Source organism: Dermacentor albipictus, chromosome 2 (genome assembly GCF_038994185.2).
Source record: "Dermacentor albipictus isolate Rhodes 1998 colony chromosome 2, USDA_Dalb.pri_finalv2, whole genome shotgun sequence".
In the NCBI taxonomy this organism is placed as follows: Eukaryota; Metazoa; Arthropoda; class Arachnida; order Ixodida; family Ixodidae; genus Dermacentor; species Dermacentor albipictus.
In genome coordinates, this window is record NC_091822.1 from 66190005 (window position 1) to 66217998 (window position 27994).

General features: G+C 47.8%; 1 long non-coding RNA gene and 1 other non-coding gene across 3 annotated transcripts in view; one reads left to right on the top strand and one right to left on the bottom strand.

Moving 5' to 3' along the window:
* Positions 1–24117, top strand: part of LOC135903221 (uncharacterized) — a 34375-nt gene extending 10258 nt beyond the window's left edge. For both annotated transcript variants that reach the window (XR_010564755.2, XR_010564754.2), the window contains exons 2-3: positions 2194–2238; positions 21085–24117. This is a non-coding gene — a long non-coding RNA (uncharacterized lncRNA). The remainder of the gene's footprint in view (positions 1–2193; positions 2239–21084) is intronic.
* On the bottom strand, positions 5562–5689 carry LOC135903283 (U5 spliceosomal RNA). Its single transcript, XR_010564779.1, has one exon. It is a non-coding gene; the product is annotated as a U5 spliceosomal RNA (small nuclear RNA).
* Positions 24118–27994: the final 3877 nt, after the last annotated feature.

A 27994-nucleotide genomic window follows, 5' to 3' on the forward strand; every position in this document is an offset into this window, starting at 1 on the left:
GTATCTGCGTGTTCTCTTTCTATGGGTCTGCTTCCCTTCTCTGCTTTCCATCTTTTTGTCTCCTGTTACCCCTCCCCAAGTAAAGGATAGCAAACTACCTCTTATCTCATTTATCGCTCTCTCTCTCTCTCTCTCTCTCTCTTGCTAGTTACTTATAGCCTCTTCACTAATGATGATTATTGGAGTTTATTGGCGCAACGCCTCTTTAGTAGCTACCACAAAAAGTGCAGGCAAGCAGATAATTGACTTATTAAAATTTGATTTCACGCTGTTTCAGGAGCTCACGGAAAACAATTGGTGACATAAAAATTATTTTGAAGCAAGCGAAGTCGCAGTTTCACCGGGAAGGCGTAGCATTAATTTACGTAGCAAATTGTTGGACAGCTATAACAAGTAATGTTAGTAGTTTTATCGGTCGTACAACGTGCACGAAACATTCGTTTGCTGACTGACTTGACAAGGGTGGCGTCACGCGCGCACAGGCAAACACGTACGCATATCACTCGATGACTGCGAACCCTCGTTGTCAGAACACTGACGTGATGAAGAGCGGCAAAAGTGGCGAGTGAATTCTATTTCGTGCTGCGTCTCGCTTCAACGCCAACTAGGCGCATGAGAAAAGAGCGCAAATGAAGCCATCAGACATCTCGGATCGCCTAAGCCTTGCACCCGCCGCAGATTACATCCAAGATAGGGCACGGGCGGCGTATGCCACCCGTACGCCCATGCGCAGCCACGGCCGGGCTAGCGGAGAAGCACGCTCACCGGCCCCCCCCCCCCCTCCTTGAGCGCGCTTTATCACGCGACCTCTAACGTTTGGCTCGCATCAAGCCGTTATCCTTTTCGTTTCACCCTCACACGCTTTTCCTAGCACCCACAACATAGGGCATGCGGGGCGCGATAGGATCATATCGCACTTAGACTATTTACAGAACCTCACGGGGCACACCAACACCGACGGTGAGAAATTGCCTGTGCTGTCCGTGTAATTGATATTGCAATAAAACGTCTAGAAGGTTAACAAAAGAGACAGGGCATATAAGGTAACGTGTGCATCAAGTGTAAGATTGCGTATATAAGTGTGCAACGTGTACATATGTAAGCTTTGAATAAACTTGTCAAAGAGATGTACATTAGATTGAACAAACTTAAATGTGTGTCTCAGTGCATAGTGCTTAATTAAAGGTTTCAAAAAAAGCTTCGCTCCAACATATGCTCTGGATCTGCGTGATCATTCTTTTACCAACTATGAAAGAAAATTCAGCCATTACTGATGCTTTCTACGCACTCATTTAATATGCTCCAATAAATTTGCAATATTCTGGCTTGACGCACTTGACATTCATTGTTTGCGTGTTTATCATAGGAGCCAAGAGAAGCCCACATCTCTACAGCATCTCGCTTCTTTGATGGCCATTCGCGCTAGCGTAGACGCTGTGGCGTATTGCATGCTGAGCTCGGGGTCGGAGGTGCGAATCCCGGGGCCACATTTTGATAGCGGCAAAATGCAGAAACGATGGTGCGCCTCAGTTTAAGTGCGCGTTCAAACATCCCCAGGTGGCCAACCTCAATCCAAAGCCCTCCGTTGCGGCATGCTTCACAATTACACCGTGGTTTTAGCGCGCAAAACCCCCCGAATTTAATTGAATTTCTCTGATGGTGATACGCACACGCAGTAATTTTTTTTCCGGGACAGAGGCAGACAAAGAAAGCCAGCTGCCAAGTGCCTTACTGAACGACGCGGATAGAACAAAAAAAATCGATGTTGCGAATTTTGGGTGAAAATAGAAATGCAGTGGTAAGCACAAAACGTTACTTTTTACACATTTTGTCTATTTCTCTCTCTCTCTTGTAAGGGGATAAAGTAAAAAATTAAGGGGCACTTAGCATCTTCCCATTCGTCCCGACGTGGATGAATGCGAAAGCATTGCGACCACTGCTCGATGCTTAGACATTATGCGACAACACAAGGTCGTGGGTTCGGCTTCTACTGTGGTTGCGGGGTCGATGACCTTTTGGACCATCGGTGGTCACGCCAAATCCACCAACAATGCCGGATTTTCCGCCTCAAGAGGCATATAATGCTTTCGCACTAAAAGTGCAAGTCGTTGCTCGCTATATGTTTAATCTAGCTATGGCCAGAATATTCTGATACCTTACAATTACTTGGCCCTTTTCTCTTGTTCTTTGCAGCCAATGGACACACCCGAACTCGGCGGTCGTGTGGTTGAGCGATCGGTAAGTGTAGCGCCTTGCGTCGTTCTTTGCCGCTTCACGTTTTCCGTGTTTCTGACTATCATGTGTTTAACGGAGAACGTGCGTCCATATATATGGCAGGCACGCTGTTCACGCAAGGGTTAAAGCTGCTGGAGATTTGTGTGTAGGTGCATGTGCCACCAATATTCGTCGGCTTTGTGAGTGTATCAAAAAAAAAGTATACTATAATGCGGCTGCTGTTGCTGTACATTCCGACGAGGAGAACGAGAAAAAATTCAGCAACAAGCAATGTTTTGCAAGAACATCGAGAATACGTGCGCGCAACGCTTGCTGGAATTGTTCAAGAGCTGTACATCGAATAAAAAAAGATGTATACAGTGATTGAAGCATTGCGCACCATGTTCGCCGAGTCTGATAGGTCACGTGATGGCCTCATTTTAAGGATCTGCGGGAGGTGAGGAATAGAGGGAAAACGGTGTCACAAAAACATGGCTCCCGAAGGAGATGTGTGTCAGAGTGGCGCCGTGCTTCCTCCTATACATTCTCTCCTTCCTCCGCGGTTTCGGGGATTTCACTTTGAGCGCACCCTGATTTTGCTGCGGCAGCAACGGCGGGTGTGGCCAAAAGGCACGTCCCACCCATCGTCGGCGTTACGTCTGCGCATCTCATTACAGGGGCGTGTTGGCAGTGTCGCTGCCGCTGCGGTGGGACTCGTGTTGTTCGACGCAAAAAGCGAAAATATTCCACGTGGGTCATATATCGGGGACGCTGGCCCAGTTTTTCTCATTTCCGGGATGTCCGATCCCTTTGGTGTTGCTGTCGTTTTTGTTTCCGCGGCAACTACTGAGAACGAAGCCGCGGGTCCGATTCGCGGCTGCTGCGGCGCATTCAATGGATGACGCCGCTCAAGAAGAAAGTATGCATAAAAATAAATATTCGTTCGAAAGAATGGTGGCATACAACCTGCGTGAGGTTGGCTTCGTTCTCTCTCTGCCCTTTTTTTTTTCTTTAAGGCGGTGGGGAGTGGTGGGATTCAAAGGATGGGATTACATTCGCTCCCCTGGCGAGAAACTACGGAACAGTCAGGTGTCCCTTGAGTGCACTGTAAGTTCAGAATATGCAGTGCTATGTGATCTTCCTCGTATTTGTTTGTTACTGGGTCTAGAACTGGGCATTAAAAAAGAAAACACCGTCATGAGCACAAGTAGGCGAGTAATACCACAGCGATGTTAATTACTTGGCGCGTATGAGCGCATTTAGAAACACTGTATTTGCGCGGGCAAGTATCGTGTCTCGCGGGCGTTTGTGAACGTGTATCCGCTATAGCGTTTGTGAAAGCAGGCGTGTCGGCTAGACCGGCGCCATCTATAATATCGTGACACGGCTCTGTGTAGGAGCATAGAAAAACAGCGAGAGGGGCGGGCGCAAATGATTGGCGATCGACTGTGTCATTTCGCTACCCTTTTCATTATTTTCACGCTGTAGTCAAATCCATCACATCCGTTGCAATATTCAAGTAGGGCCAGATGGGCTTCGAGGGCGACGCGGAGTCAGAGCCCCGTTGCGCCCAGAAAGTGATGACGCGGCATTTATCGGCGAACGGTATCGACATGCATTGCGGCACTCCATTTTCTCTTCCGACATACTTGCATGCAGTAAAAGGTACAGATATCTTAAGCTACATCGCATACGTACGCTTTGGCTAACGGGTGGTCAGTGTCCCCGAAGGAAACCGTATCTCTATCGTTATCGGGCGCGCTGTTTTGAATGACGCAGAGGTGCGAGAGAACACGGTACTTCTTACTCTGATTGGTTGACATTACTGCGCGCGTTGCTCGTCCACACTGTGCCACGAGCACGCATGCCGGACCGCCAGAACTTTCGATCGCAACGGCACCTTCATAATGACGAAAAGCGAGAACAACGGGAAAGTGAAAAGAATTATCGGGAGCTCCTATTTAAATACATGCTAGCTAAAAAAAATCCTTTTGAACAGCACTTACATACTGCATCGAACTTGATGGGCTTCGTTGCATATAACGAAACAACAAGAAAATGTAAGATCTAGTGACTGTAGGAAGCGAATTTTGTTGTTGTTGTTGTTGTCGTCGTTAACGAAAAATTCGGGAAATTGCAGAACTGAAAAGTAGCTGAAGTACGAAGTTTCGAATTATGTAATTGAGTAGTAAATAACTATATGACGATTCTACAAGCAGCGCCTATCAAGATACCTGAAGCGAACAGAAATACATTAAGGACTACCATACTTTATTATGCGTCGTGTTTCTATGCGCCATGCACCTCTTCATCTCCCTTTATTCCTCTCGACGAGCGTCGTGCGTCGCCTTCATGACATCGCTTCGTCGACCTCTCACACTGTGCCTCCGGCTGATTTGCCGTTTGCATTCCGGCGTAGATTGTGACCGGTGTGTAACGCGTACAAATAAGCATTGACATTACGCTTTAGCTAACCAATTGTTCTTTAATTACCGAATTTGTAATCACTAGCTATAACGCGGCTTACCTCCCTGTGTTTGTACATCTAAAATACTGTACAAAAACCACCGACAGTAATTGTCAACGTAAGCGAACAGCCCAGTGCTTCTAGAAAGCTATTTGTTTTACTGAAGTGGCTTTTATATACTTGGTGTCTCTTCCAAACTTGCGATTTCGTGAACACTGTGACTTTTCACCTCGAGTGAGTCAAGTGCTGGTGAAGTCCGCCTGAGACGTTATATAGAAATGTGCGACCGATGGTGGCAGCGAATTGCTCTAACCATTATAGCCACGATCACACGCATGCTTCTATCGTGCCAAGGAAGCGCTTTGAAAGGCTTGGCGCGTGCGTGAGACTATAGATTTACAGCGAAGCTGTTGCCTCTGGTTCGTCGGGATTTTTCGTCGCCTGCTCACCCCCCCCCCCCTTCAAAAAAAAAAGAACGGCAGTGCACATCATTCTTATTTTCTTCGTGACAGCCCCCAAAAGCTGATCTGTTAAAAATTATGGGGTTTTACATGCCAAAACCACTTTCTGATTATAAGGCACGCCGTAGTGGGGGACTCCGGAAATTTCAACCACCTGGGGTTCTTTAACGTGCACCTAAATCTAAGAACACGGGTATTTTCGCATTTCGCCCCCATCGAAATGCGGCCGCCGTGGCCAGGATTCGATCCCGCGACCTCGTGCTCAGCAGCCTAACACCATAGCCACTGAGCAACCACGGCGGGTAAAAGCTGATCTGTGTAGTGGAATAACACTACTATAAAAATGCGACGAGCGAGTGTGTGATGGGGCACAGAAATGCTCATCTACCACGGGATCTGTTTTTAGTTTGTTCATTCGGCCCCACCCAAACAGGTAGGGCCTCCCAAAAATTGGCCTATAGGCTCATTGCAGTGTCCCTCCCCACGGTAACCTTTAGTAAAAGGCGAAAGGTTAATTCGTGTGGGTGCTGAGGAGAGACCTGAGCGAGGATATCGAAGATTCTGGGCCAAGCGGCGCCGCATTCGAACAGACCCTCGCACTTTAACAAGTTTATCTGTTATATTGACGTGAATAATTGATTTTATGTTCCATATTACGAATAATTATTTAAATAAGCTGACGGAAGCAAACTCTGCCTGCAAGATCTTTATTTGAGTTTCATTAAATCCTTACGTTTTATAGCGTATTATTGCAGATAGTGTTCAGCGGCCCCATGCATCAGGACCTCGGAGCAGCGTTGGCAGTTTCAGCTCGCGACGAAAGCAGTTTTTAAACCTTGGTAGAAAGCTGGTGAATGAATGAATGAATGAAAAACTTTATTGCCACAAAGAAGGTATACCGGCGAAGGTGGAGCTCTCAGTCCAGGGCCCCAGTGGCCTTTGCCATCTTGCTGGCTCTGTCGATCAGCTTGAGCTGTTCTTCGGGCTTCGAGCAGGATAGCGCAGCCTCCCACTGCTCCGGTGTTGGTGTTTTGTGTAATGGCGCTACCTTTGGCTTTTGGCAGGCCCATGTAACGTGGTAAAGCGTTGCGTGTTCACCGCATAGCGGGCATTTATTGTCGTATGTTGACGGATAGATTTTGCTGAGCAGACTCAGATTGGGGTATGTATTAGTCTGCAGTTGTCTCCAGGCAACCGACTGCTCTCTACTAAGGTCTTTGTGGGGAGGGGGGTAGATCCTCCTTAGGGCTCTTTGGTTTTCTAAAATTGCTCCATAGCGTCTGGTGACTGTGTCCGGTTCCCGGTCGTGGTGCGCCCCCCGGTTGGCGTATGCTCGGGCGTTGGCGTGGGCACGCTGGTTCCCTGTCACAGTTTCATGACCTGGTGTCCACGTAATGAAGCATCTCGAAAAGGTTATTTTTCTCGTCTTGAGTATGCGGATGGCCGCAGTGGATATGCGTCCACTGCTGTACCTTCTGCACGCTTCTTGCGAGTCCGTAAGTATTGTTGTAGTGGCCTCTTCGCCCTTGTGGGTGATGGCGAGTGCGATTGCCGCTTCCTCGGCCTCCAGGATGTTGTTGCCTTTGATCGAAGCGCAATTGATTTCTCTAAGCTGGTGATCAACAACGCTGACTACCGCCCCGGAGTGCTCATTGTATGTGGCCGCGTCGACGTATAACACGTCTTTTCTCGCCGAGAAATATGTGTTGTGTGCTTCTGATCTTGCCTTTCTTCTGGCCTTGTGTAAGTTAGGGTGCATGTTTCTCGGTATCGGGCTAACCTCAATGATCTCTCGAATCTCTTTGGGTATGCTTTCCGTGCTGTTAATTTCTCTGCAAGCATCTGGTGAGTGACCCGCCGTGGTTGCTCGATGGCTATGGTGTTGGGCTGCTGAGCACGAGGTCGCGGGATTGAATCCCGGTCACGGCGGCCGCATTTTGATGGGAGCGAAAACACCCGTGTACTTAGATTTAGTTCACGTAAAAGAACTCCAGGTGGTCGGAATTTCCGGAGCCCTCCACTACGACGTACCTCATAATTAGGAAGTGGTTTTGGCACGTAAAATCCCATCATTTAATTTTTTTAAAGCTGGTGAGTGTGTTATGTGGGGATTTCTAGCGTGCGTTTATTAAACAATGGGTAGAAAGCATCGGGCCACTGTGCTTCGGGCTGCTGTGTTTAGGGAACCGTGTTCGAGAATAATTTTCTTTTAATGTGATTAAGATCTTCCACCTCCCTTAGCCATATTGAGCATATCATATATATATATATATATATATATATATATATATATATATATATATATATATATATATATATATATATATATATATATATATATATATATATATATACGTGTGTGTGCGTGTGTGCCGACCTTGTGTGCCTCTTGGGCCACTAGGAGGTATGTACTCGTGGTCTTCATGCCGTTGTAGTTGTTCAACCGTCGTCATTCCAACTTAGTCGTCCAACTCTCGTCACGCCATCGTAGTCATGCATTCGTTGTTATAACGTCGCTGTGATACCGTCGTGGTTTTCCCGTCATCGTCCCTCTAGCTTCGTCATCCGAATCTCGCCATGCCGTCGTCGACACAGTAATGGTCACACCATCATCGTCATACTGTTTTCAGATATAGCCTGAAAACGCCGGAAGAGTTGCGAAACTGACCGAGTCGACCGAGTCGCAACCCGTGAATAGACAAGAACGGCACCGAGAGCGGCGCTGCTGCGCCGGCGTTGAGAGCGCCGCATGCGGAGCAAAATTCTATTAGCCGGTGGTACCCCTCTCCCATCTCTCGTTCGCGCCGCCTTGATTGCCTCCTGCACTGCGCGTGTTTGGGCACGTTTCGCGCCGCGCGCGGTGTGTGCGCGTGGACATTTCCTTCGAAGGGCGGTGTACAGTCTCTCTCACATTTAGGGGAAAACTCGAAGCGCAGCAGCTCGCGCAGATGCTCGAGGGGCGGGATCTTGAACGGCGTCGTCTGCTACGGCGGCGCACGCTGGCCGCATTGTCGAGAAACGTTCTACTGTCAGGTGCAGGGCGCTGATCACATCGTTACTGCGTGAAAGGAGCCGGTATTCTTTGCTAAGCGTTGCGCGACGCCCACTGATACGCCTCGAATGTAAGTTCATCGCTGCACGGCAGTCATAGACGACGTACTGATTCCATACATTCTTGACGGCCCGTTTCTGGAAGGCGACTATATATTCTAACGCGATAGGACGCCGATCCACACTGCTCGTGCTGTGCAAGAACTGCTAGAAGAGCGCGCAGTCACTCTCTTGGAGCGGCCGCCTCAATCCCCGGGCGCCAACATCATTTAAAATGTCTGGGGCTCGTTGAAAGTATCGCTGGCGCAACATCCCCTCTATCAGTCGCCCGAGGATAGGCTTCGATCCACCATCGTCAGTGACTGAGACGTGCAGCGAATGAACACATCCCTGATCAAGTCATTCTACACTTCACTGCCTTCCAGGATGAGCGCTGTCATCGCTGCCGCTGGGGACATGACGAGATACTAACTGAAGTTCCGAGCGTGACGTGTCCAATTCCCCACCGGCGGGCAGGGTCTGTCTGGTGTAGCGAATGATTATCGAGAAAAATCACTTCCAGCTCATTGTCTGAACCTAAAACGTTCATTTAATCGTGTCCGTTTGTTTCACCGTGTTCGACTCCCATTGTTGAGTGCTTTGTTTTCCTTTCGAGTCAAACAAAGACTGAGCACGTTGCGCGCACATCTTGGTGCGTTTTGTCGCTGCTCATTACGGTAGCACACACAGTGAAGAAATATACGTGCACACGCTCAGTACTCCGGCCGTTCGAAATTACAAATGAACGATGTTGTCAAAAGAAGTTTGTGGAACTCCATTAGCGCCAATGAAGGATCAGAGTGTGGCGACGCACAACGTTTAGTAAAGAACATCAGCTCAGTTCCCGCAGTACCGAGGAAATCGGTGCACTGCCCCTGACAGTACCACGCTTCCCGAAAATGCGGCCAGCGCGCGCCGCCGTAGCAGACGACGCAGATCACGACCCCGCCCCTCAAGCGTGTGCGCCTGCTCGAGCTGCTGCCGCCGCACGACTCCATTGCTTGCCGCATCGCGATGCAATACGTTCCGAGTTTTCCCCTTAGTGTGAAACAAACTGCACACGCTATATTTGCCTTTAAGAAGATCGGTACGCTTGACGATTATTTTTATGGCTGCAATGCGGCGAAAGGGCAGCGTCTGCTTAACCATGTAAGGGACGCTGAGCAGGTAATTGGAAACGACATCGTATGTGCCGCCGGAAAAATCGTCAGCACATACGATGCGGCACATACATACGGCACCTACGAGCTAAAGTCATTTTTGCAGTTTCTCACATTATGTTTGCTACAAATCCGTGTTGTCTCTGATGGCGACAACGGACTTCTATCGACACTGTGCGGAAATAAACAAGATATATCGCTGCATAGCACAAGTACGACATGCGCACACAATTTTAACTAGTACGTCCCCTACAATATGGAATAGAGGCAGCAATTTAGACAGCTTGGTCATTTTTTAACAGTACTCAAGAGACGGAAGTTGAAAGTATTATTAATCATTCCTGCTTCAGCAATGCCGGCGCGACCAAGACGCGGGTGTGTATCGTCCAGTAACCCGATCGATCGGTGCAGTGGTGAAGCGGGAATGAACTCCGGTCATGTTCAATGCATCATGCACATATTCAATTTCTCGGCACGCGTGAACTTCGGCCACTGCTAGCGCATACAACAGACGTGGTTTCCATTCTCAGACAGCGCACACACAAACGAAACACGAGAAAGAAGACAGGACAAGCACTCGTTGAACTTAAAGTTTTTGTATGAATAAAAGGATTATGTACCGAGTAATTATTAATTTCACGTGGGTTAGATATAGAAACTGTCATACACTCAGGAGTGATCAATAAACGATCTCGCTTCGTTTGCCAGATGTTTACTTCGCTCGGCGCACCGCAGTAATCCATGTCTGTCGTCTGCTTCTTTCGTACCATTTTCTTGTGAATCGGTATAATTTCACTGGTGGCATCAACCTTTTCATGTTTACATTGCTGTCGTGACAGTTAACAACACAATAATAATTTCCGGTCATCCGAAGAGGCGCCGTCGCAAACAAGAGACGTTTCGCGCGCAGCGCGAACTGAACGCGGGCGCGACCGCGAAGGGAAGCAGCGACGGAAACCTACACCTTCTCGCGTGCAGCGCGGAACCGGCGGAACCGGCGGAAGCAAACCCCCGGGGGATTGGAAACCGTGCCGCCAGGGGAGAAACGAGCGCTGGCGTCTCGGGCGAAACTTGGCGTGCGCTCGTCTATAGGGTTGCGACGAGACCGAGAAGAACTATTTTTGGATTGACGTAGTAGGATATCTGGAATTCCGGGCTGCGCGCGGCCGCACTCGAGCGGACCCTCACACTTTAACAAGTTTAGATATTATATTGACGTCGTTCTTAACTGTTCATACTGAATTATACAAAGCGTTGTTTCAGCCAACTCAAAGAAACTTGTAGTGCCTGCACGTCCTCTAATTAAACTTTACGGAAGCTTTAGAGTTCAGAGAGTAGTTTTTCAGAAAACATTTAGTGTACCCGTGTACTTAAAATGGGTACCTCACAATGGGGGAGGGAAAACAGCCCCAGATGACATGCGGGCTGTTGAGGTGGTTCCAAGAATGTCTTCAAGGTGGAAGGTATTCTGTGAGGAGGCCACGAAGGAGGTGTATGCGTGCAGGGTCGAGCAGCGTGTTAGTGCCTGGCGAATGAGGGTCGCGAGTGCGCGAGTGAGGCCAGGCCAAAGCGTTGGGAATTTTCTTCGCTCGTCCCGATACGGGTGCAGCTTTTGGGCTGTCGCCACGCGATCGCCTGGGCTTGGCGCAGGGATGTCGGGAGCCTGGAGTAACATCTCACAGGCAAGCTGGTTAGCTCGTTCATTCCCCGACAGTCCTCCGTGACCAGGGACCCAGGCGATCTCTACTGGGCTATGTATGTATGTGTTCGTGCAGCTGTTTACCAATGGGTGCCGGAGTTTGTTGCGAATGATTTTTCTGCACGCCGCCATGGAGTATGTGAGTATTATGGGGATGGTATTGTAACTTAGGGGGAAAGTGCTCGACAGCTCTGCCGTTGTAGGGTATCGGGTTGGGACGAGTGAAGTGCATACGGTAGAGGGGGAGTGGTCAGCCATGGCAAATGCCGAGCCTTTATCCCTTCTGCTTGCATCTGTGTAGTAGTACATGTCTTTTTTTGAGTTGTGCGATGTGTAGCATGTGTAGTATGCAACTCGTTGCTGTATGTGTGCTCTTTCACGTTCGGGGTGCTTGTGGCGGGCTAATGGAGCAATTTTAAGGAGAAATACAGACGCTGGTGGCAGAGGTTTGGATGCTGCAGAGGTGGTTCCGTGCCCATACTGCGCAATATTCGTCGACCTTGCACTGAGCTGGAGGCGTAGCTCTTGGCATTTGTGGTTTATTGTTATAATTTGACGACGTTGTGGTGTCAGAAGTTGTGTGTTTGCACAGTGAGGCAGGTCCCATGGCAATCTTCATCGTTTTTCAGACAAAGGCGTCGAGCTTGTTGAGGTCTTGTTTACGTAAATTTGTATATAAGGTGGTATCGAAGTCGGGACATGAGCAAAGCATCACGCAGCCGCCGCATATCTCGTTCTTTGAGGCCTCTGGTGCGGTTGGAGACACGACGCATCATGTATGTCGCATGTAGCCGAAGCAACGGAAGTCTCAAAGACTACTGGGGATTCTAAATAAACGTGTTTTCGCAAATACGGTGTGTCGCTAAATTGCTTGAATGGTAATCGTATTACCGTAGACAGTCAGCATGATATAGGTTCTGCTGCAATCTCTTACAGCGAAGCTGTATACCTCTACCGCCCAAGGAAATTTTCGTGTCATTGGTGTGGTAAGAAAAAAACTCACCAGACGTGGGCCAATCCCAAAGATAGTGCAATGCCGGGCCGACCCGCGGCGGAGGTGAAGCAGGCGTTAAGCACTCCCCACACGTGGGCCTATCCCGAAGATATTGCAATACTGGCCCGACACGCGGCGGAGGTGAAGCAGGCGTTAAACACTCCCCAAACGTGGGCCGATCCCGAAGACAGTGCAATGCTGGGCCGACCCGCGGCGGAGGTGCAGTTCGCCATCAAGGGGCCCACATACACAGCTTCACTGGTCATCCTTCTTCGCAGAGTGGAAGGGCACTGAGTTTCTTATCTTTTTCCTCCACTGTGTACTCGCTATCATGTGGAAAGGCGTAGCAGTCCCGGATGTGGGTCTTGTAAATAATTTGTAAGTCTATAGTGTTAGGCTCAACGAAAGTAGATGCCCACGCGGTTAGTGGTCGTGCACACGTGGCTTGTCGTAGACACGTGCACTACTTATTCTTCGAGGGAACAAAGTGTACCTGGAGAGCGCCGACAAGGAAAGAAGAAAGTCACGCTGACGCGCTGCTTCCGTGAACTCGGCGTACGGAAGGGCGTCATCATCGACAACTCGGCATTGAAAATTAAGCGCAGACCTGGATCTGGTTCATTGAGGAAGGCAGAAGCCATCATTTCGACGGGCAATCTAAGTACGCTTTGTTTTGCGCTGACCAATGAAGGAAAAGGCCAAGCGCTGCTCGGAATGCGGCAGGGCTTCGCAGCCTACGAATGCGCTCTAAACCTGCAACCGTGTATCGGGCACAACAGGGGCGATATCTGTTCTTAGGGGACCGCGCGTTGTGCAAAATGGCAGGACATGCCCGCCGTGCTAAGGTCGCCCACACCCCGCGTGCAAGACCGCGAGCCATACTATATGGGGCACGGCGTGGCACTTTGGAGCCACCGCGTTAGCGGAAACCTGAGGTTAGCGGAAAGAACACACACACACACACACACACACACACACACACACACACACACACACACACACACACACACACACACACACACACACACACACACACACACACACACACACACACACACACACACACACACACACACACACACACACACACACACACACACACACACACACACACACACACACACACACACACACACACACACACACACACACACACACACACACACACACACACACACACACACACACACACACACACACACAAACAAACACACACACACACACACACACACACACACACACACACACACACACACACACACGCGCGCGCGCGCGCGCGCGCGCCAGCCGCTAACCCGCGAATATACGCAAAGTGCATCGAGTGGCCAGTCGCGCGGCAATTTTGCGTGTATCCGCGGGATTCTTTCACGCTCGCAAAAACACTTTTATGTAGAACGTAATACGCAACAGAAAGCTGTATCGGGAGTCCTCCTTGTTGCTCTACAATTTTCTCATTGACGTTGCTCATCTAATCGTAATTCATTAATTAATTAAGATTAGTTATGTAATTAGGCCGACTGGAAAAAATAATCTGAGTATCCCCACGCGACGGCACACAACATTAGCTTTGATCTTTCCGGCTACGTGGCACATGCGTATTTCTAAAGCTTGATGCATGGTAGTTGGGACGCCCTGTGTACAATGTGTACAGCCCTGCAGCGGAGGCCTGCAGGGATTCGCGTAGACTGGCGTTCTTGCGTGCATTCTCCAATTGTACGCAGCCTTAGGGGCCGGGCGTCGAACCCGTCCCCATTGCAACACAGTCGCGCAAAGCCCTAAGCTACTCTGCTACTCCGAAGTGTGGAAGTGAATTCACAACACGGCGAATATAACATAGCATAGTTTTAGTTATAGAAAGTGACATTCGATGCTCATTCAAACTATATATATATATATATATATATATATATATATATATATATAGAGAGAGAGAGAGAGAGAGAGAGAGAAGGTGCGAAAAGTGACATTTCTCAGCAACGTTTGTGAATGCGGAATTGGTCAAGGTTAAGCAGCTTGTTTACGACGCTCAAGCTTTGGCGCAGATACGCATCATCGCATTGGGAAACCGGTTACAAGGTTTTACAGCTCGCTTGCGATGAAGTCAGCGGACGTGGCGGCGTTCCGTTTGTCTAATAATAACCTCGCACGTGCAGTCGAGGCGGTCGCTCTCCAACAATGCCGCCTAAAGCTTTGTTTATGTCCTCGTCGGCTCGCGTAAAAGACAAAGTCGGCACTGCTGTCGACGTTCCGCTTTCGTAGAAATCTGCGCACGTTGCACTGGTCGTCATGCGCGTGAGTTCACTTTATTATAAAAACAACGCGCTCGTACCCGTCGTCGCCCGTAGCACTTAGAAGTTGTTCTGTATTGTGGTTTCCTTGTGCGATGCAGATGACGCCCTGTTTCTTCTTGTTGTTTTGATCCTTGACAGCAGGTACTTATTCCTGTGTCAAGAAATAAAACGCTCAGTTGTTAGTTCGCCTACGTGGTTGTCTCGTGTCTCCTTCCTACGTCCGTTGTTTTATTTGGCGCCTTCGTTGTAATCGCGCTCATATTCAACGCAATGTCGAAATATAAATGACGCGAAGCTTGTGTTAGCAGGCTAATAGCCGTAGCTGATGTCACGAGCGCAGCCTCGTGACATCAGTGACGTGATCAGTCATAGTCATAGTGATTAGTCATAGTCATAGCAGCCTCGTGACGTGATCTAGCTGCTAAAGCTCGATCTGTGATGCTAGCTTATAGGGAAGAGTGGTGATCACCATAGCTGTGTAAGGGCGCAGAGGGAAATGCGACGCATGTGTAAGAACATGCAATATTTCTGTGCCACTCGTGTCACAGCGGCACATACCCAGTCTAGGGGCTGTAGGCCAAGAGCGGGCACATCGGCACGCACCCAGAGGCACATATCCAGCTGCACATGTCGCCGTCTGTTCGGGCATGTACGCAGTTGCACGTACCTATAGTGAGCCACGTTGTGTATTCGGCGGGAAACCTGCACACGAGGATGTGGACGCAACGCTCAGCTGTTTACATACGTTGCTGCCCTGGTGGTACCGCGCCGTCATTGTGACTCAAGATGTTCGCGTCGCCTTTTTGTTGGAATGAACATTTTCTAAACATCTGATATTCCTTGCCTATACAATACCGCATTCCGCAACCTTTCTTAATAGAACCATTAAATATGAATATTAGGTTAGGCTCCATTTGTAAATCACACCTCTGCAATAACAAAATAGGTCACGTTTTATCGTGAAGAAAGGCCTGGTAAGCAAGAAACGTCGGAAAAGAAATAGTAAAACAAAATAACAAAATGAAAAAAAAAATGGCCCGAGTGATCACGTTCCCCCCACTAGCACGCCGTGATGTCATGGATCTTGACAGCATCTACGCGTGGACCTACGTTTATGTCTATCTATAAAGAATGGCTGAACTGCGTACTCAACGACCCGATGACTAAACCTAGCAGGTTTTGAGAAAATTAATTTCGAAAGAAAAGTCAAAATATTTGAATTTCGTGGCCTCACGATGGCGTACATCACTGGGACTTCGGCCCGAGGCTCGTGACAGAGAAGTTTGACATTCATTCTCCCCGGTTAAATTCAACCTCTTACCCATTTTTAATAGAGACACGAACCTATTTTTTTTTTTAACCTATCGCCTGTTTAGCCTGTCAACCTATTTTTGTTAATAAAAATAAGTTCGAGGCCTCCTAGATTCTGTTTGGGCTCTCGGAGTAGTATTTCGCCATTCGCAAGCATCAGAGATAGGACGAGAAATTCCACATGACGTCTTCAACACACAGTTTAAATATGTAGCCTCTTCACGACAGCGACTGCTTTAAAGAAAAAAGTAATTCTGAGGTTTAGGAGCGAAAACCACGATATCATTATGAGGCACGTCTTAGCGGGGGACTCCGAATTAATTTTGAGCACCCGCGGTTTTTTAATGTGCACCCATCGCACGATATACACAGTCGAGTTTCTTTTTTCTTTTTTTCATTTCGCTTTCATTGAAATGCGGCCACGGCGGCCGTGATTCGATCCCGCGCCCTCGGCCTTAGCAGCGCAACGCCAAAGCCACTATACGCCATCACGTGGAGTAAGTGCAATGCTTAGCTGGAACGCACTGTGTCCGCAGACAAGAGAGAGAGAGAATAACTTTATTGAATTGGGGAAAGGAGGATAGGGGATTAGGAGCATGATGGGCGGCGCCCCAAATCCAGGGCTCCACTGGCTTCTGCCGCCACCCGAACGTGAACAAGAGCTTTCTGCACCTTCGGGTCTGAGCTGGCGAGTTGTGCCTCCCATTGCTCCAGTGTGTTGCTCAGATTATACCTAAGTATAGGCATTTAAATTCGGCGGTCTGTTTTGGCATCCCCATGAGATGTGGTACAAAGACGGTGGCGAGTCGCTACACCACGGACAGGCACGCCGTTGGGAAAATTTTGGTCAATCTTAATAAATTTGGGTAGACCCCCGTTTGAATTCTGCGGAGATCTTTTTGCGTCTTCCCCTATCAAAAATGTGTGTGGGGCGCCGTATCTTTGCCGCATACCGCGCTGGTGAGCAAGAATATCGCGTGGTGCCATACGTGCCGGATCGTTATCCTCCTCCTCGGGACGGCTTTCCTGTGTAGTGGCGGGTTGTGAATGGGAGGGTGATAGTTGCTCCGCTCGGTTCTGAGCTCTCGAGCTAGAGCGTCAGCCCTCTCATTCCCCTCCAGGCCTGCTAGTCCCGGATACCATATCAGTTTGTGAGTATTCTTGAGTTCCATTACCAGGAGGTGGTTAACCTTGAAAGGGAGACGACCGTTCATAAAGAAGCTGCACGCCTTCTGAGAGTCTGAGATGATGGTTTTGTACGACGGCTAGCAGGCATTGATCTAAGCAAGGTGCAATAAATGCCCTTGTGATTGTTTGCACGACTGTGTTGTCGTTCCTTTGTCCCAAGAGTACGGAGGAGAACCCCACATCTGGCCCCGTCCGTTCCCGGTCCTTGATTGCCAAGGCGATGGCGAAGCATTCTGCCTTGGAAATAGAGGACGTGATCAGGGAGGCGCTTGAGATTAGGATAGTCTTGCCATTGCCTATAACAGTGACTACCGTACGTTTCCAGTTGTACTGAGAGGCGTCAACATAAACGGTATTTTCATTATTTCTGACTAGTTTGCCTAGCCATTTCACCCTCTCTTCTCTTCGCTTTTTGTTTCTGTCTTCGTGCATATTTCTCGGGAAGAAGCCTAATTGTAATGTTAGGTATGGTTTAGCGTATAACTCGAAGCCGGACGGTGTTCGATGCGTTTCCGGTACACCCGCTTTTGCGAGCAACGTCGACATCTTCACTCGACAGTCCACGTGCGCGAACAAACGCGCTGGCGCTCGCCAGCGTCGACGACTCTTGTAAAGCACGTCGTCGCTTTTAGCTCGGAAAGACAGCGTTGACTCGCACAGACGTTGCACTTGCGTAGATTAATTTAGTCTCATGGGCACTTTTAACCGCGGACTCGGGGGTATTCATTGCGCGGCAGCAAAATATTGCAGTTATAACCGGGTTTCGCGGCGCGCATTCAGCACGTAGTATCCCATTTTTAAAAGGACACTAAAGAAGAAGAAAAATACCTAAGCTGAGCTGTACCTTTTTTTTCTTTTAATTTTATTGCATGATATTTAGGAGATGTTAGCTGCTTTTAGGGGGCACCTACTACTCCTTTGCTCGTACAAGTGTATACTAAATATGACATCCTTCTACGATACCGAAAGAACCACTACTCTTACCATTACATGATGCATGTTAGACCAAAAAAAGAAGAAAAATACGCCAAAGTGAAACAAGACTGGCAACACACCGCTCTAAAGTTCACACGCGAGTTCGCCGTGACATCATGGATTTCGGCACCGTCCCATTGCGATAGGTAATTTCTTATCGGCAAATATATTTACGTCATATTCTTTAAAAAAAAACAAAGCTATAGGTGCGTTGTAACAGTGAAACTTCCGAATCGAATCGAACAAGAATATTCGAGGGAATACTACCAGCGAATATCGAACCTTTCCTCTTGTTTTGCTTGTGTATCCGGGCCCCTATAGCTGTACCCGTCGGTACATATTAATTCTGGAGGATTGGCCAAGAATGTTCGCGTACCTAGTGTCAAACGCATGATCAGTTGCACATATACAATGATCCAATACTCAATGGTAGATACCCAGTGGTACAATGGTACAATACAATGGTAGATACCCATTGATCCAAGTTGGCGTGAGGTAGTTTAGATAACGGACATACGTCATATACATATCGCAAAATATGTGCAGTTCCCCCAAAATGCCAATCGCGTTAAAAAAAAAAGGGACAACCACTCCACTCTGAGAAGATGAAATGGCAGCGAAAGCTGACGACAGTCAAAGCTCTCAAACGAAAAGCAAAGTGCTTTTGCTGCCATTCCAATCTTCACAGAGTGGAATGGTTGTCATTTGTTCGTTCGGCATCGCGGGAACCTTCTTCGTCTGTGGTCGTTTCGCGCCGGCGCCGTTTACATTCCCGTTGCTTTTCCCTCCGGCGCTCCTCGTACGCACGTTCTTCTTCGGCTGTACGAACTGTATTCGTCCGCCCCATCGATGACGGAGCTGTCTTTAGCGCCGATACCTATCCTGCTTATATGCTGCGAGAACCTTGACTTTCACGGCGAGCGTTCTAATCTGTTCCGCATTTTGTCATCTGCGCCGCCGCACTGCACCCGTACGTGATCACACACAAAGCAAACAATGAAACCCATTCTGTATGGGTTTGTTAGAAATCGCTAAGTCCGTTTGTCTTGCCGGACGCCGAAAAATACCGCGGAAGGTTAGTCATGTACAGCTTTCGCTGTAAAAGAAAAGGTCGGCCACTTTAGAGTTTATTTAGTATTACTTTTCGTGCTGTTTGAGTCCAACAGACAAAAAAAGACAAGGAAGGCATACGAGAAATTAACTCCGTTTCCAATTGAAGTGTATGCACGTCATAACGAAAAAAGGGAAATGCAAGTGGAATAAAAGTCAACTTGCCGCGCGTGGTAGCAGAGCCCACAAACTTCGCATGAACATGAAGCGCGCTATGCTCTACCACTCGAGCTAGGGCAGCGGCTGTGCCTAACGAGGACTCTTCCTCGATGAAGTAATATTTCACAGCTTACCCGAGCAGTTACTTTGTCGCAGTTCATGTGGTTACTATACTCGTGAAAACTCCAGCCCTTCAGTTCTCCTGTTTCCTCGCACCCGTTGTGTGCAGTTCGTATAGCTTACGTATATGAGTGTGTCAGCAGCCGAGAGTTTTAACGGCCGAGCAGCAATCCCGCCATCGTATGCGTTCGGGCTTGTCGGTAATCCGTGGCGCTTATATAACGCGGAAGAGCGACAGACAACGCGAAACATTGCATTTGTTTATGGATTTTGCACGGTTCGGCTCTGTATGTACTTACTTCATACATCGATAAACCTTCTGTGTGCACTTTTTTTTTTCATCCGCCAATAAACCCGTTGGATCCCTGCTCTCTTCTGTCTTTCCCGCGCTAAAGGCAATAGCTATAGGGGTCCCTTCGCTCTCCGTGTTGTTACTTGTTTAATAACTGTAAACATATGGAGAGATAACCTATATTAGAGCCGGCGACTCCATAGCACACAAGCGTCGCATGAAATCCATTTTTACCGCTTGCTCGGCGTCAATGGGCTACGCAAGACGCCGTTGTGGGGGTTGTTGTTATGATTCCTGTAGACAACACGCTGTTGGTCATGCGCAAGAGTGCAATGCGAGAGCCACGCTTGGAAGATGGTCGGAGGACACTTCCAACGCGATGTCGGGCGCTGCCAATTTTCCCGCAACGAGCTCCCCTTGTCAGAGAAGAAGCGCCACACAGGGAAGAAAGAGTTGCCACTCCAGGGGAGGCCGAGACGAGACGAAGGGCTCATGGACGTTTCCCGGAAGAAAGACGCTCCGAAGTGGTGCCTGCCCATTACTGAGAAGCAGCGGAGAAGATTGAGGAGTAACAGATCTCATCTCCCATTCCCACAGTCGGACCCTCTCTCCGCCTTTGTGCCCGCTGCGACTCGGTGGGGCCACCGGTCCGATATTCCGTCTGCAACAAGGTTAATTGGCTGTCGTCCTGGTGGGATGGAAACTCTGTGTGATTGGCTACCGCCAGGAGGAGGGGGTTGGAATAGAGGTGTTTGAATGGCTGCGCGGAGCGAAAACAAGGTGCTCTCGGACATGGAAACGATGCTCATCCAGACGCTCGTTGCTAAGCACTTGACTTTTTTTTCTGTTTTTCCTATTCAACGACGTAAATAGGTTTTGTTCAAGTACCAGTAAACCTGTTGGTCTTCGTTTTCCGAGCTTCTGATTTCTTCAACCCGAAGCCTCCGCCACGCTACCATATGGAGCCGGGTGCGAGATATTATCTAGCGCCGCAACAGGGTCATCGAATTAATTTTTTTTTTTCTTCGACCTGCTCACTAAGCTCCGCATACGAGTGAATCCTTCCGCTATAGTTGTTTGTGCTCGTGGCACTGTTTACAAAGCTAGACACGACGAGGTGATACAAGAGCTTGCTCTTTTTCTGTGGTGTCCTACTGCCTTGCTTTTTGCGCTATGCCACAATAAGGAACCGCGGCATACGCGAGCATATTCTGAATTCAGCCCCTATACTAAAGCAGACGCCTTAGCAGGGATTCGAACCCGTGACTTGGTGCTCGGTATCGCAAACATGCACTGGGTGCAGATTTCGTGCCCTGACCTTTTAACCTCCACTCGAGGGAATACAGGGAGGCCACGATGCCACTGCTGGCATGAAACTCGCCCCCTACCGAGCCAGTGGCGGTAGCCTGCTCAGCGGGTAAACGCCGTAGCCAGCGATTAAACGCGGTGCAATGTAATTGGAGGACAGCACCGCGTGTGATGCACACGTGTACGCGACTGTAATTGTGTATGGCGAACCGTGACCGTTATGTTTCTGTCTCTCCGCTTTGCAGAGTCGGGAGGTGGGCACCAAGGTGAAGGAGTCCTAGGCTGTGACGTAGCCGTGGCCGGTGCAGCTGCGGGTACCCTCCTCGTTCGTGACCACTAACACCACCACTACACCACCACCTTCCGCTGGTTCCCGGTACGGCGAGGCCTGCGCGGGGCACGTGACTTTGCCGTCTTTTGGGCAGAAACCGAGATCTCCGGCGCCGGGCTGCCCACCACATCGTGGGCGGAATCGTCGGTTGTAAAACATGATGGTTGTTACATTGACGGTTGTAAAAGCATGAGAAACGTAGCACCCACGTGGTCTCACGTACACACCCACACACCTTCGTCACACGGCAGAGTTCGAACTTTCGTTCTTTCAATCAAAGCGCCGATATAGAGCGAGACAGGTACCGAAAACGTTTAGTAATGCGGTCCGGTAATTCCATATGTTTGCGGAGTCATCCTCGAGGAAATCGTGCGGAATCTGCGCTGGTGTGCACCCCGTGTCCAAGTCGCGAAGAATAACGCTGGAAACATACGAAATTATTCAGATGTCTACGGAAATGGTACAAGGGGAAAAAGAGTGAGGAGGTGGCAGTGCAACTGAACGACCGTAGCACATAGCTTGTTACTGCACGGTCAGAGACAAAACGTGGACGCTACAGAATATCCTCCTGAGACCGGGCAATAGGAAATTTGTCCAACAATTCTCACAGTCAAAATCTTGGTGCAACAGTTTTGAAAGCAGCTCTTGAGACCACACTCAAATACGTTAGTCAGGTGGTATTACCATGCCAATACCACTACCTGCACCGCAAGCCTGTGAGTATGGTCTAAATCCCATTGCTCCACGCCTTACCCCTGAGTTCCCAATCTGGTAGGGATCACCGCGATTGCGTTTTGCTGTGACTGTCGGGTGCGTTAGTACGTGTAGGCGTATTTTGGCATGTACTTTCGCATCGTTTAAGGGGACACTAAAGATAAAGCCAAATGTACGATGTATTAGTGAATGTGATGTATTAGTGAACGCGACAGGGAGGACGTCCATATTGACTACGAGCGGAGACTTGGTAACACGGACAAGGGGCGCTAAACCCAGACTGCTGGCGACGCGGGTCCAGTTATTAATTTCGTAATAATTAAGGACCACCGTTGCACCTATATAAGAATGAACTACTCAATCTAGCAGTTCTCGATTACATTAGCGGCTGTAAAACAGCCCAAATTCTAAAATATATTTAGAGATCGGTGGCAGCGCCCCGGCGTTGAGGTTAATCAGGGGAAAAAAAAAGCGAAATCCGGCCTTCATTTCCTCGATTATTGGTCAAACTTTTATGCCAAATAAAGGAATATAGCGTTTAGATCTTTGCTCTTGGGTCCTCGATGACGTCATTTTAACGCATTTGTCAGTATTGATAACAATACAACAATGTTGCAGAAAGACGTATTTGAGGGCAAAAAAGTACCTCCAGATATACAGCGGACGAGGACCCATCGTAAATTTCGAAACGTCTGCACAGACGGAGCTTTATTTATGTTAACCTTTTTATTGTTTTTTGACCAAATTAGCATAATTGGTGCAACGAAATTCAATTTGGCAAACCGTAGTATATAGGGTGTCCCAGCTAGCGTTAGCCAATCCGTTCAACGATAAAAAATTATTGATAAAGACACGGCGCAAGATACAGTCTTAAGACCTGCGGTGTTCGATCATCAGCGTTCTGACAGCTTAACACAGTATGTCTGAAACCGTGTCTTGCACCACTTTTTATCTTTTTTAAACAACTTGGCTAAACGTTAGCTGGGACACACGGTATAACGCAGCGCTTGCACGCTTGCACCCGCGATCTCACGCGAGTGGGCCGACGTTGCCGTTATGAATCACGACACGAGCTGTAGGTGCAACAATTCGACTAATTCAAAGTGCTATGCTATTGAGATACGTGGTCAGCGACGGTCAGTGAGTAATGACGCATTCGTGCTTTCGCCATGCAATGTTTCGGCGACGGAAACAGTCGAACCACTTGTCAAGCACGGCCTCCGATTCCGGGCTGCGCGCGCCGACATCAACCCAGTGGACATTCCGTAGATTGGCTTTCTCTTCTTTTGTGTCTCACAAGGACGCATCCGTCATTTCGTGAGCTTCGACCATCCGGTGACTCGATTGCTGCGGCGAAAGTGACAATTTCTTGCGGTGCAATATTTGTTTGGTGCTTCTTTTTAGGGAATTAAATGCGAAGTATACGTATGCTGCATCGTTTCTCTCTCGCACACGCTAGTTTGCAGCTGTATGAGTATGTCCCTTCTCCCGACGTTCGAGTGACATAACGTTGTGCACCTAACGAGTTAGTGTCTGCACTGGCTGCTGCTCAAGTTCGATGTTCCATTACCTGCAAGGGGGTAGCTTTCACACAGGGGAGTAGGTAAAAATGCGCGGCATTCCAATACACCAAAGTGGAGAAAACGATAGGAACGACACTGTAGCGTAGGTGTCGTGGCATAGTTTCCTCGTTTGCTTAGCTTAAATACGATAGCAGAACTACCTCTACTGTACCCGAGATCTCATTCAGTCGTCGCCAACTGCCGTGTGGCGCAGGGTTTGTCGAACCTATACAGACCACACATAGAGACACATAGTGAAAGCTAAAAAAAAAGCAAAGCATCGTCATCCACCTCCTGTCTCGTCGGCGTATCATATCTGTCGTGTATGTGCCCCAATCCATGCCCGCGGACTGCGTAGGTGCCCCCGCCCCGCGCACTGTGTGGTCTTGTGTACTTTTGTGCCACCCGGCACCTATTGTCTCGGTTGCTCGTTGGTGATCATCATCGCACCCACTTGTATCCCCTCACCCTCCCCCCTCCCTCCCATCGCGCTCAAGTTTGATGGATCCTTTGTGAACGAGAGTGACGACGAGCCGCCGCCGCTCAGATGCATCCAAAGTAACATGTGTGCACCCACTACACTAACACGTTGTTTATAACTCCGACTACTGTGCACCACTTGTTGTTCGTCGTGCATAGAGGAAAGAATAAAGGCCGTCTCCTGGTTGTCAGCTGGTTGTCATTCAATAATTGAGGTCATGGCGCTAGATTCACGCGGACAAGAAAGACGACAAGACGTCCGCTAACTATCAATTGATTTTATTTAAGAAGAGCATGGAGCTTACACCGACAAAACGAGTAGAAATCATCGCACACTCGTCCGCTATGACCTCAATTAATGCAATGAATCAACAGGCTCAAAGATCAGCGCTCCTGTCATTTGTTATATATTACTATTATTAGTACTACGGACGCATGATTCCCCCCCGTGGAGGGTAACAAGTACACTTAGAGTGAAAACCAGCGAACACTGAAGAATTATGCATCAATGAATAACACAAAATTATTATTGCAAGGTCAGGACCGGGACCCAATAAAAGAATTGCATTCTGGTATAGCATTGGCGATAAAAGAATATTTGCATGTTTTCATTCGTGCATGAAGCAGTCTTCGTGCGTCCCGACTACGATGATAGATGAGCCTTTTATCGATAACTGCGCTAAATATAGAAATAGGTAAAGGAATAATATGTTAGCACAAAGTGGGCTTTAGGAATACGGGTCTCCGTCTAAGTTATAGTGATTGAATGTCATTAATTCTCATTATTTCTCTCGGAGGAGGAGATATTGAAATTTTGTTGAATATAAAACAGCTTTTCTCTAGCCTCTGCATTCTCCTCTTCTTCATCCCAGCTCATACAGAGAGGGAGACAGGGTTACAACGCCTGGTTGGCTACCCTGCACTAGAAGAGGAGAGATATGGGAAAGGGAAGAGAGATTTGTCATAACACTTTGCAGTCCGGATGGTTAACATCCTGGAGGAAAAGAAAAGAAAACAGGAGGAAGCGTGAAATGATAATCTTAAAGCCTAGTCACCAATAAAAAATGGCTGTGGCTTAGCTAAGGTTAAGCCCAGGATGCGAAGCATACTAGCCTTTATTTTAGTTGTTGAACCACTGTTTATCCTGGTGAACTGCTGTTGCTTGGCTATATTTGGTTCGGCTAGACGAAGAAACAACTCATGCGTTACTCTGCTTCGCCTTCAAGAGCGGAACGCGACAGCGTTTCCGTCGACCCGCCAAGGGGTGTAAGACAAAGGGCTACGGCGCAGCGACTACGCGCCCCGCATTGGACGCGGTGAGCGTCGAGCAACGCAGCGTTCGGCGCGGCAACGAAATGTGCGCCTGAGCAAGCGACGCACGCCTGAGCCTTAGAAACAGCTCGTTTCTAAGGCAACACCGCATTCACTAGAGGTGCTTTTGTACCGCTTTGAAGCAGTGGCGTAGCCAGAAATTTTGTTCGGGGGGGGCTACGCCACTGGCCCCACGTATATATATATATATATATATATATATATATATATATATATATATATATATATATATATATATATATATATATACAGGGGGCCAGTGGCGTAGCCAGCAATTTTGTTAGAGGAAGCTTTAGCTCGGGTTCTCCTATTTAAGTACATGTAGAAGGGGAATTCGTTTTTCTCTGCAACCACTTCACCAAATTTGAGGAGGTTTATTGCATTTACAAGAAGTTTAATTCTAGTGACTACTGGTTTCGAATTTTTCATTTAGGTGGTCAATTATTTATTAAAAATTGGCCAAATCGAAAATTTTCAGAAAACGAAACTATCAAGTTTAGAACTCCGTGACTCAACAATGAAAAATGATATCACGATTCTGTGAATTGCATCTAATAGTACATCTACAGCGGACAAAATGGATATGTTACACATGAATCTAAAAAAAATTAGTATTGTGGAAATACGGCTTGTGCAGAACCCTTGTACACAACGTAACCAATTCACGTAAGATACAAACTGACATAGCAAACTTGTCCGTTTTGACTGTTATAATAGATGCCGTTTACAGAACCACAATGTCTGTTCTTCATGCATAGCTATTACTTTGTAAACGTCGTGCTCCTATTTTTTCAAACTTTCGAATTTTTCAAAATATTTTAAACAAAATTCAGGCCCTAAATCGAAGTTGTGTTTCCAACAGAACTAGGATTTAACTTTCTCTCTCAAATGCAACGAATTTCAACAAAAGCGATTAGCAGGATAATCTAAGAAAAGCGTTTCTGCGTTTTACAAGTATTTGAATAGGCCGCGTCGGATTGGGCCCGAGCTAAAGCTTCCTCTTAAACAATTTCTCAAGGGATCAAATCCATGAATAATAACTGCATTGTCATTTCCAAAGATGCTGCAAACGAATGCTTGAACGCTACGCACAGTCAAAACAATAAAATATGTATTTTTTCACAAAAGAATATACTCGTATGTGCCAAACATTTTGCCCAAAATAACTGGTATCAATGCTTCCATATTTTTGTCTATTTAGGTAAAGAAAATATCACACGAACTTTAGAACTACATCAGTTCGAACCCAGGAAAGCAGTGCATGCCACTGATATGAAAAATTAAAAGGCAATGAACTGAACAAGTTGAGGACAAATATGTTAACGAAACTTTGTCATTCAAGAACCGTGCTTACATTCTTGTATATATGCAATGGCCAGTGAAAAATCTCAATGACGCTGTAATTTGTTTTAATGTATTACGCAGGAGCAGCTGTCACCGGTCGTGTATCGTGAGTAATTGCACCGAAATCATAGTCGCAACAGAGGGCACGTATAAAAAGCAGGAATTCTGCAAGATATACGAGGGCGAGTCAAATGAATGTGAGCCAACAACGGGGTACTTTATTTAAAAGTAGTCTTCATGAGAATTTAGACATTTGTCCCATTGACTAACGAGTCGCGTGATTCCCGTATTATAAAACTCCTTGGGTTGCTGCTTCAAAAAGTCTGTATCTGGTTCCCTTGAGCTGTTTTTTCGGCTGCCCCAAAATGTAGAAGTCGCAAGGCGAGAGGTCTGAGCTGTATGGCGGATGCTGCAGCGTTTCTGACTTGAATTTTGCCAGTTTTGTATTAACCACATAAGCGACGTGGGGACAGGCATTGTCGTGGAACAAGATGACCCCATTCGTCAATTTTCCACGTTGTTCGTTTTTGATTGCGACACACTGCCGTTCTGGCGTTTCACAATACCGGAAACAATTGATAGCCTCTCAAGATTTAGCAAATTCTATCAGTAATGGACCCTGACGACCGAAAAAAAAAGTCAACAACACCTTTCCAGCGGAAATGATGGCCTTTGCGTTCTTTGGGTGTGGTAAATTCGTATGTTTCCACTGTAAGATTTCCCGTCCTGTTTCAGGCTCGTAGTAGTGGCATCAAGGTTCGTCCCCAATCACAAATTCAAACAAGAAGTCGTCATCCTTATTGTGATACCCGATCAGATGAGTCAAGGCAGCGCGGAACTTCTCCGTCTTCTCGCGATGGATCAAAATCTTGGGGATCCATTGCCACCAAAGAGCCGATAACCGAGAAGCTCATGAATCATGGCGTGAACCGAACCGTGACTGATGTTCAGACGGTCTGCCAGTTCATCGATGCTTATGCTCCCTTCTTGTTTCATCAGCTCATGAACCTTTGAAATTGTGTGGGAGGTGATTGCACGATGGTTTTGGCCCGGTCTTGGAATGTCTTTACAATGTCCTTTAAACCGTTTGCTCCAACGCTTCACAGTGGTCAATGAAATGCCATGTTCAACGTAAACGGCAGCCATACGGCGATTAATTTCTGTTTTGGAAACACCTTTAGCTGTCAAAAACTTCGCGACACCGAGCTGTTAAACTTTTGAAGTGTCCACCATGCGACGCAACCATATTCAACCCAGTGTATGAGAGCATTAAAGAACAGTTATCTTCATACCTGCGTGCCACTTTTGTAAATGAGACATGCTGTTCTCCTACGCGCATGCCTCGCAGATAATGAACCGAACCATTATTGCGCGGTTAGGGTAGGCTCACTT